General features: G+C 47.8%; 2 long non-coding RNA genes across 3 annotated transcripts; both read left to right on the top strand.

The window, feature by feature from the left end:
• The first annotated feature begins 262 nt into the window (after positions 1-262).
• On the top strand, positions 263-3,400 carry LOC115182304 (uncharacterized). 2 transcript variants are annotated; one of them, XR_003873713.1, is made up of 4 exons: positions 263-540; positions 1,094-1,180; positions 2,564-2,653; positions 3,210-3,400. It is a non-coding gene; the product is annotated as an uncharacterized LOC115182304 (long non-coding RNA). The 2 variants fall into 2 exon arrangements; XR_003873712.1 differs by lacking the exon at positions 263-540 and having other exon boundaries at positions 1,015-1,180.
• A 700-nt stretch (positions 3,401-4,100) lies between these two features.
• LOC115182305 (uncharacterized) lies at positions 4,101-4,966 on the top strand. The gene is made up of 2 exons (XR_003873714.1): positions 4,101-4,188; positions 4,548-4,966. It is a non-coding gene; the product is annotated as an uncharacterized LOC115182305 (long non-coding RNA).
• Positions 4,967-6,239: the final 1,273 nt, after the last annotated feature.

The raw sequence follows: 6,239 nt of genomic DNA, 5'->3' as shown, positions 1-6,239 counted from the left end.
CTCTAATACTGTTCACCTGACAGGAGACTCTCTCTAATACTGTTCACCTGACAGGAGACTCTCTAATATACTGTTCACCTGACAGGAGACTCTCTGTTCACCTGACAGGAGACTCTCTCTAATACTGTTCACCTGACAGGAGACTCTCTCTAATACTGTTCATCATCTCTTCTCTTCTCTTCTTTGTCTAGTCTATTATAATCCTCATATAGCAATGCTCTCTCTCTCTCTCTCTCTAGCGCGCTCTCTCGGGGGGGTGGCGAATCACTGAGGCAGAACGGACAGAACGGGGGAGAGAGACAGAGGGAAGGAGGGAGGGCTCAGTGACTGTCAGCTAAGGGAGAAGAATCCCTGGGGAGGAGTAAAGGTTTTGAGGAAAACAAGAAGAGAGAGAGAGAGAGAGAGAGAGAGAGAGAGAGAGAGAGAGAGAGAGAGAGAGAGAGAGAGAGGGGAGGAGAGGACAGGGAATGTTGTTTTGATGTGAGGGTGGCGGCTGGATTGTGGGGGAAAAATAACGAGAGAGAGAGAAGAGGAAGAAAGGTTGAAGAGGAAGGAGAGAGATACGCTACTACTGTCTGCTCCTATCTGTTCCTGTCTGTTCCTGTCTGCTCCTATCTGTTCCTGTCTGTTCCTGTCTGCTCCTATCTGTTTCCGTCTGTTCCTGTCTGTTCCTGTCTGTTACTTCCTGTCTGTTACTCCCTGTCTGTTCCTGTCTGTTCCTGTCTGTTCCTGTCTGTTCCTGTCTGTTCCTATCTGTTCCTGTCTGTTCCTATCTGTTCCTATCTGTTCCTGTCTGTTCCTATCTGTTCCTGTCTGTTCCCGTCTGTTCCTATCTGTTCCTGTCTGTTCCTGTCTGTTCCTGTCTGTTCCTATCTGTTCCTGTCTGTTCCTGTCTGTTCCTATCTGTTCCTATCTGTTCCTATCTGTTCCTGTCTGTTCCTGTCTGTTCCCATCTGTTCCTATCTGTTGTTAGCTGTTAGCTGTTAGCTGTTCCTATCTGTTCCTATCTGTTGTTAGCTGTCGCTAGCTAGTTCATATCTGTTCATATCCGTTATTAACGGTTAATAACGGTCCCTAACTGTTTCTGTTCCAGGAGGAGATTTTTCGGGGAGTCCCTATTCCCACCCTCAGTATTCCACATATAACGAGTCCTGGAGATTTCCAAACCCCAGCCTGTTAGGTAAGGCAATAACCCCTACACCCATCATGGACATTATTCAATTAACCAATTAACCAATTAACCAATTAACCAATTAACCAATCAACCATTCTAATCCCAATGGCACCCTATTCCCTATATAGTGCACTACTTTAGACCAGAGCCCTATGGAACCCTATTCCCTATATAGTGCACTACTTTAGACCAGCCCTGTGGAACCCTATTCCCTATATAGTGCACTACTTTAGACCAGAGCCCTATTCCCTATATAGTGCACTACTTTAGACCAGAGCCCTATTCCATATATAGTGCACTACTTTAGACCAGAGCCCTATTCCCTATATAGTGAACTACTAGTGACCAGAGCCCTATTCCCTATATAGTGCACTACTTTAGACCAGAGCCCTATTCCCTATATAGTGCACTACTTTAGACCAGAGCCCTATGGAACCCTATTCCCTATATAGTGCACTACTTTAGACCAGAGCCCTATGGAACCCTATTCCCTATATATAGTGCACTACTTTAGACCAGAGCCCTATGGAACCCTATTCCCTATATAGTGCACTACTTTAGACCAGAGCCCTGTGGAACCCTATTCCCTATATATAGTGCACTACTTTAGACCAGAGCCCTATGGAACCCTATTCCCTATATAGTGCACTACTTTAGACCAGAGCCCTGTGGAACCCTATTCCCTATGTAGTGCACTACTTTAGACCAGAGCCCTATGTGTGAATTTGATATCACTGGAGGTTGAAGTTCAGTCTGTGCTGACCACGAGGTTATGGGGTTTATAGAGGTCAGGGGTTAGTCTGTAGTCTACACTGACTGTAGATTGACTGTAGTGTTGTTGTCCATAGAGATAATTAGATGACTTAACTTGGGGATAGAATACAGTTTTTTTTGGGGGGGGGGTTTGTGGACTTTGAAGGCTTCCACCATTTTAAAGTAGTCGACTGGGTGGTGATTCCTATGGGAGCGATCAGGCTTATGATCAGAGCAATGTCTTCTTCTTCTAATAGGATACTATGGCTTGTTAATGGTTTTAATCTATATTATCGCCATCTAGTGGTCACAATAAATGAATGCCACACAATCTATAGTTCAGGACTTCAGCCCTGGAGGTGGCAGTAAATCATCAATATTAGACTGAGCCTCTTTTTCAAATATAAAATGAAGAAGAGAAAATGGACTACTTCAAAATGGAGATGGCCTCAACGGCACTTGCCCCCCCCCCCTCCCCGTGCTGTCGTAGACGCCATTATTGAGGACTTGACACAAAGTCGAGTTCTCTAACTAACCTTACGGTTGTGTCTGTGTCAGAGATTACAGGTCAGGGGTCAGAGAGAGGTCAGGGTTCAGAGGTTATTAACCTGTAGTGATGTCCTCTCTCTCTCTCAGTGTTCCAACAGGACTATGGGTCTCTCCTGGGGACGGAGATCGGCTGTTCCTCTGGTCTCTTCACTGCCAGCCAGACGGGACAGATGCAAGGTGGGATTAACAGTAGCGCTGTACTTCCAGACAGTCGAGTGGAATTACCTATAGTACAGACAGACAGACAGACAGACAGACAGACAGACAGACAGACAGACAGACAGACAGACAGACAGACAGACAGACAGACAGACAGACAGACAGACAGACAGACAGACAGACAGACAGACAGACAGACAGACAGACAGACAGAGGCTGACAGGTAGAGGTACAGGGGAGGTAGGTGTCAGTGTGTGATGGATGGATATGACAGGGACAGGTATCCGCGAGGGGAGTGTGTGGCACAGGGGATTAGAAGTAGCAGCGCTCTGTGTGTGTGTGTGTGTGTGTGTGTGTGTGTGTGTGTGTGTGTGTGTGTGTGTGTGTGTGTGTGTGTGTGTGTGTGTGTGTGAGAGTGTGTGTGTGACCATCTTCACGTCAACTATAACAATGCTGCTCTCGCCCAGCCACTAACTGAGTGTGTGTGTGTGTGTGTGTGTGTGTGTGTGTGTGTGTGTGTGTGTGTGTGTGTGTGTGTGTGTGTGTGTGTGTGTGTGTGTGTGTGTGTGTGTAGGGTCGCCGTACTACTACAGCGCGGCATCGCGAGGGGCGGGACCGGCTGCCACGGCAACTGCCTCCGCCTACGACCGCCACTGACCCCGCCCATCAACGATGAAGAGGAGGATGAGGAGGAAGAAAGGAGAGATAGCACCAGCACTGTCCAATAGTAGCCTGCCGACTGGCAGAGGAGGAAGGAGAGGAGGAGAAACAGGAAGGAGAGGAGGAGAAACAGGAAGGAGAGGAGGAGGAAGGAGAGGAGGAGAAACAGGAAGGAGAGGAGGAGAAACAGGAAGGAGAGGAGGAGAAACAGGAAGGAGAGGAGGAGAAACAGGAAGGAGAGGAGGAGGAAGGAGAGGAGGATGAAGGAGAGGAGGAGAAACAGGAAGGAGAGGAGGAGAAACAGGAAGGAGAGGAGAAGAAACAGGAAGGAGAGGAGGAGAAACAGGAAGGAGAGGAGGAGAAACAGGAAGGAGAGGAGAAGAAACAGGAAGGAGAGGAGGAGAAACAGGAAGGAGAGGAGGAGAAACAGGAAGGAGAGGAGGAGGAAGGAGAGGAGGAGAAATAGGAAGGAGAGGAGGAGAAACAAGAAGGAGAGGTGGAGGAAGAGAAAGTGGACGAAGAGGACGAGGAGGAAGATCTGCTTTACATCAGTAAACACCCGACTGCGCGCTTTTGATTGACACTTGAGCCCGACCAATCCCTGCTGAGCTGAGACACTGACCTATTGCTATTGCACCTGTTACGATAACGTGGAATAAACAGGAAGGATGCACCCACAGAGACAGAGGTCCAGTTTACCACCTAACGGGTAGGGATAGGATCTGGAGGAGGAGGAGGGCAAGCTGATCCCAGGTCAGATTGGAGAGTTTACCACCTAACGGGTAGGGATAGGATCTGGAGGAGGAGGAGGGCAAGCTGATCCCAGGTCAGATTGGAGAGTTTACCACCTAACGGGTAGGGATAGGATCTGGAGGAGGGCAAGCTGATCCCAGGTCAGATTGGAGAGTTTACCACCTGACGGGTAGGGATAGGATCTGGAGGAGGAGGAGGGCAAGCTGATCCCAGGTCAGATTGGAGAGTTTACCACCTGACGGGTAGGGATAGGATCTGGAGGAGGAGGAGGGCAAGCTGATCCCAGGTCAGATTGGAGAGTTTACCACCTAACGGGTAGGGATAGGATCTGGAGGAGGAGGAGGGCAAGCTGATCCCAGGTCAGATTGGAGAGTTTACCACCTAACGGGTAGGGATAGGATCTGGAGGAGGAGGAGGGCAAGCTGATCCCAGGTCAGATTGGAGAGTTTACCACCTAACGGGTAGGGATAGGATCTGGAGGAGGGCAAGCTGATCCCAGGTCAGATTGGTTGTTGTTATTTCCACCAGGACTATTTGACTGTAGTCCAGAGCTCTCCTGGTTGTCGTCCTGCCCCTCTAACCAGGGACTGATTTAGACCTGGGACACCAGGTAACTAGACTGTCTGGCCAATCACTGGCATTAATCAATCAATCAATCAATTAACTAGTAGCCAGGGAGACTAGCCGCCCAGCAGAGATAAAGACCTGGAGAGGTGGAACTGAACAGCCTCCACGTTACAGCCTGATAAGTACGTCGTAGAGGGTGAATCCCAATAGGATCTCCTTTCTTCTGAAGTGTACACTCGCTCACTACTTCCAACACATCTAAAACCATTGGATTGGTAGAGGCTTTTTAAAAAAATATATTATTGTTATACCAGTCATTTCCTTTGAACTCAGTGAAGGGAAATGAAGAAAGTGCCCACTTTGGGAGGAAGGACGGCGGATAGACAGACAGACAGGCAGACAGACAGACAGACAGGCAGACAGACAGACAGACAGACAGGCAGACAGGCAGGCAGACAGGCAGACAGACAGACAGACAGACAGACAGACAGACAGACAGACAGACAGACAGACAGACAGACAGACAGACAGACAGACAGACAGACAGACAGGCAGACCGGCAGGCAGGCAGGCAGGCAGGCAGACCGGCAGGCAGGCAGACCGGCAGGCAGGCAGGCAGGCAGGCAGGCAGGCAGGCACAGAATAGGGGCCTCCAGAGTTTCTGGCGAATAAGATAGATAGATAGATAGATAGATAGATAGATAGATAGATAGATAGATAGATAGATAGATAGATAGATATATATATAGCGAGAGAGGGAGAGAGAGTAATATATTTAAATCCCTTTTCGCTGCACTCAGAAGTGACTGTATAATTACGGCTCTGTCTTTCCGTTTTTAGAGGCGATTTCCATTATTTTCCCACATCCTGAATATGCTAATGAGTAACCAGGAAGTAGTAATGGTGGCCACACCCCCTCGTCTCTCTCTCTCATTCTCTCCAAAATCCCCAAAGATAGTGGTGCCCCCCCCCAGTGGTGTGGCTGACTAACGACAAGAAGCACAAAGTGACCCAAATCACCTTCACATAGACGCCATTTTGACTCCTCCTTCTTCTTCTTCTCCTTCTTAGTGCTTGTCTTCCATTAGACATTCGTTCTTCAGTGGGAGAATGAACTGAAACCTATTGTTTTTCTCCCCCCCCCCTCTATGTGTTCTGCGCTGTGACAATGCATGAGTTAGGCCTTTACTGATACTCTGACACAAACCAACCAGTATGCAGGGAACTGTCCCTAGTCACTGATCTAAGGTCAGTTATATAACCCCCTCCAATGGTTAAGGATCGGACCTGGGAGAGGCTAAACTGATTCTAGATCTGTGGTTAAGAGCGGGTTCTAGCCTTTTAGTGCCATTTCTCCCGTAACCGGCCCGTCTGTATGAGATTTGTATATTATTAAAAATCACTTAAAAGGACTAAAATAAGTCTAGATATCAATATCGATTTTGAAATATTCATGATATTTAAACATTTAGATTTTAGTGACAAACAAAACAAAACAAAACAAAAAAAAGAATAAAAAAGGTGTGATGTAGTTTTTAGCCTGAGAGTGACTTGTTGTTTTGGATACGCTCTCTCTGTGTGTGTGTGTGTGTGTGTGTGTGTGTGTGTGTGTGTGTGTGTGTGT

This window comes from Salmo trutta, unplaced genomic scaffold (genome assembly GCF_901001165.1).
Source record: "Salmo trutta unplaced genomic scaffold, fSalTru1.1, whole genome shotgun sequence".
NCBI lineage: Eukaryota > Metazoa > Chordata > Actinopteri > Salmoniformes > Salmonidae > Salmo > Salmo trutta.
This window is presented reverse-complemented; position numbering and strand designations above follow the sequence as displayed.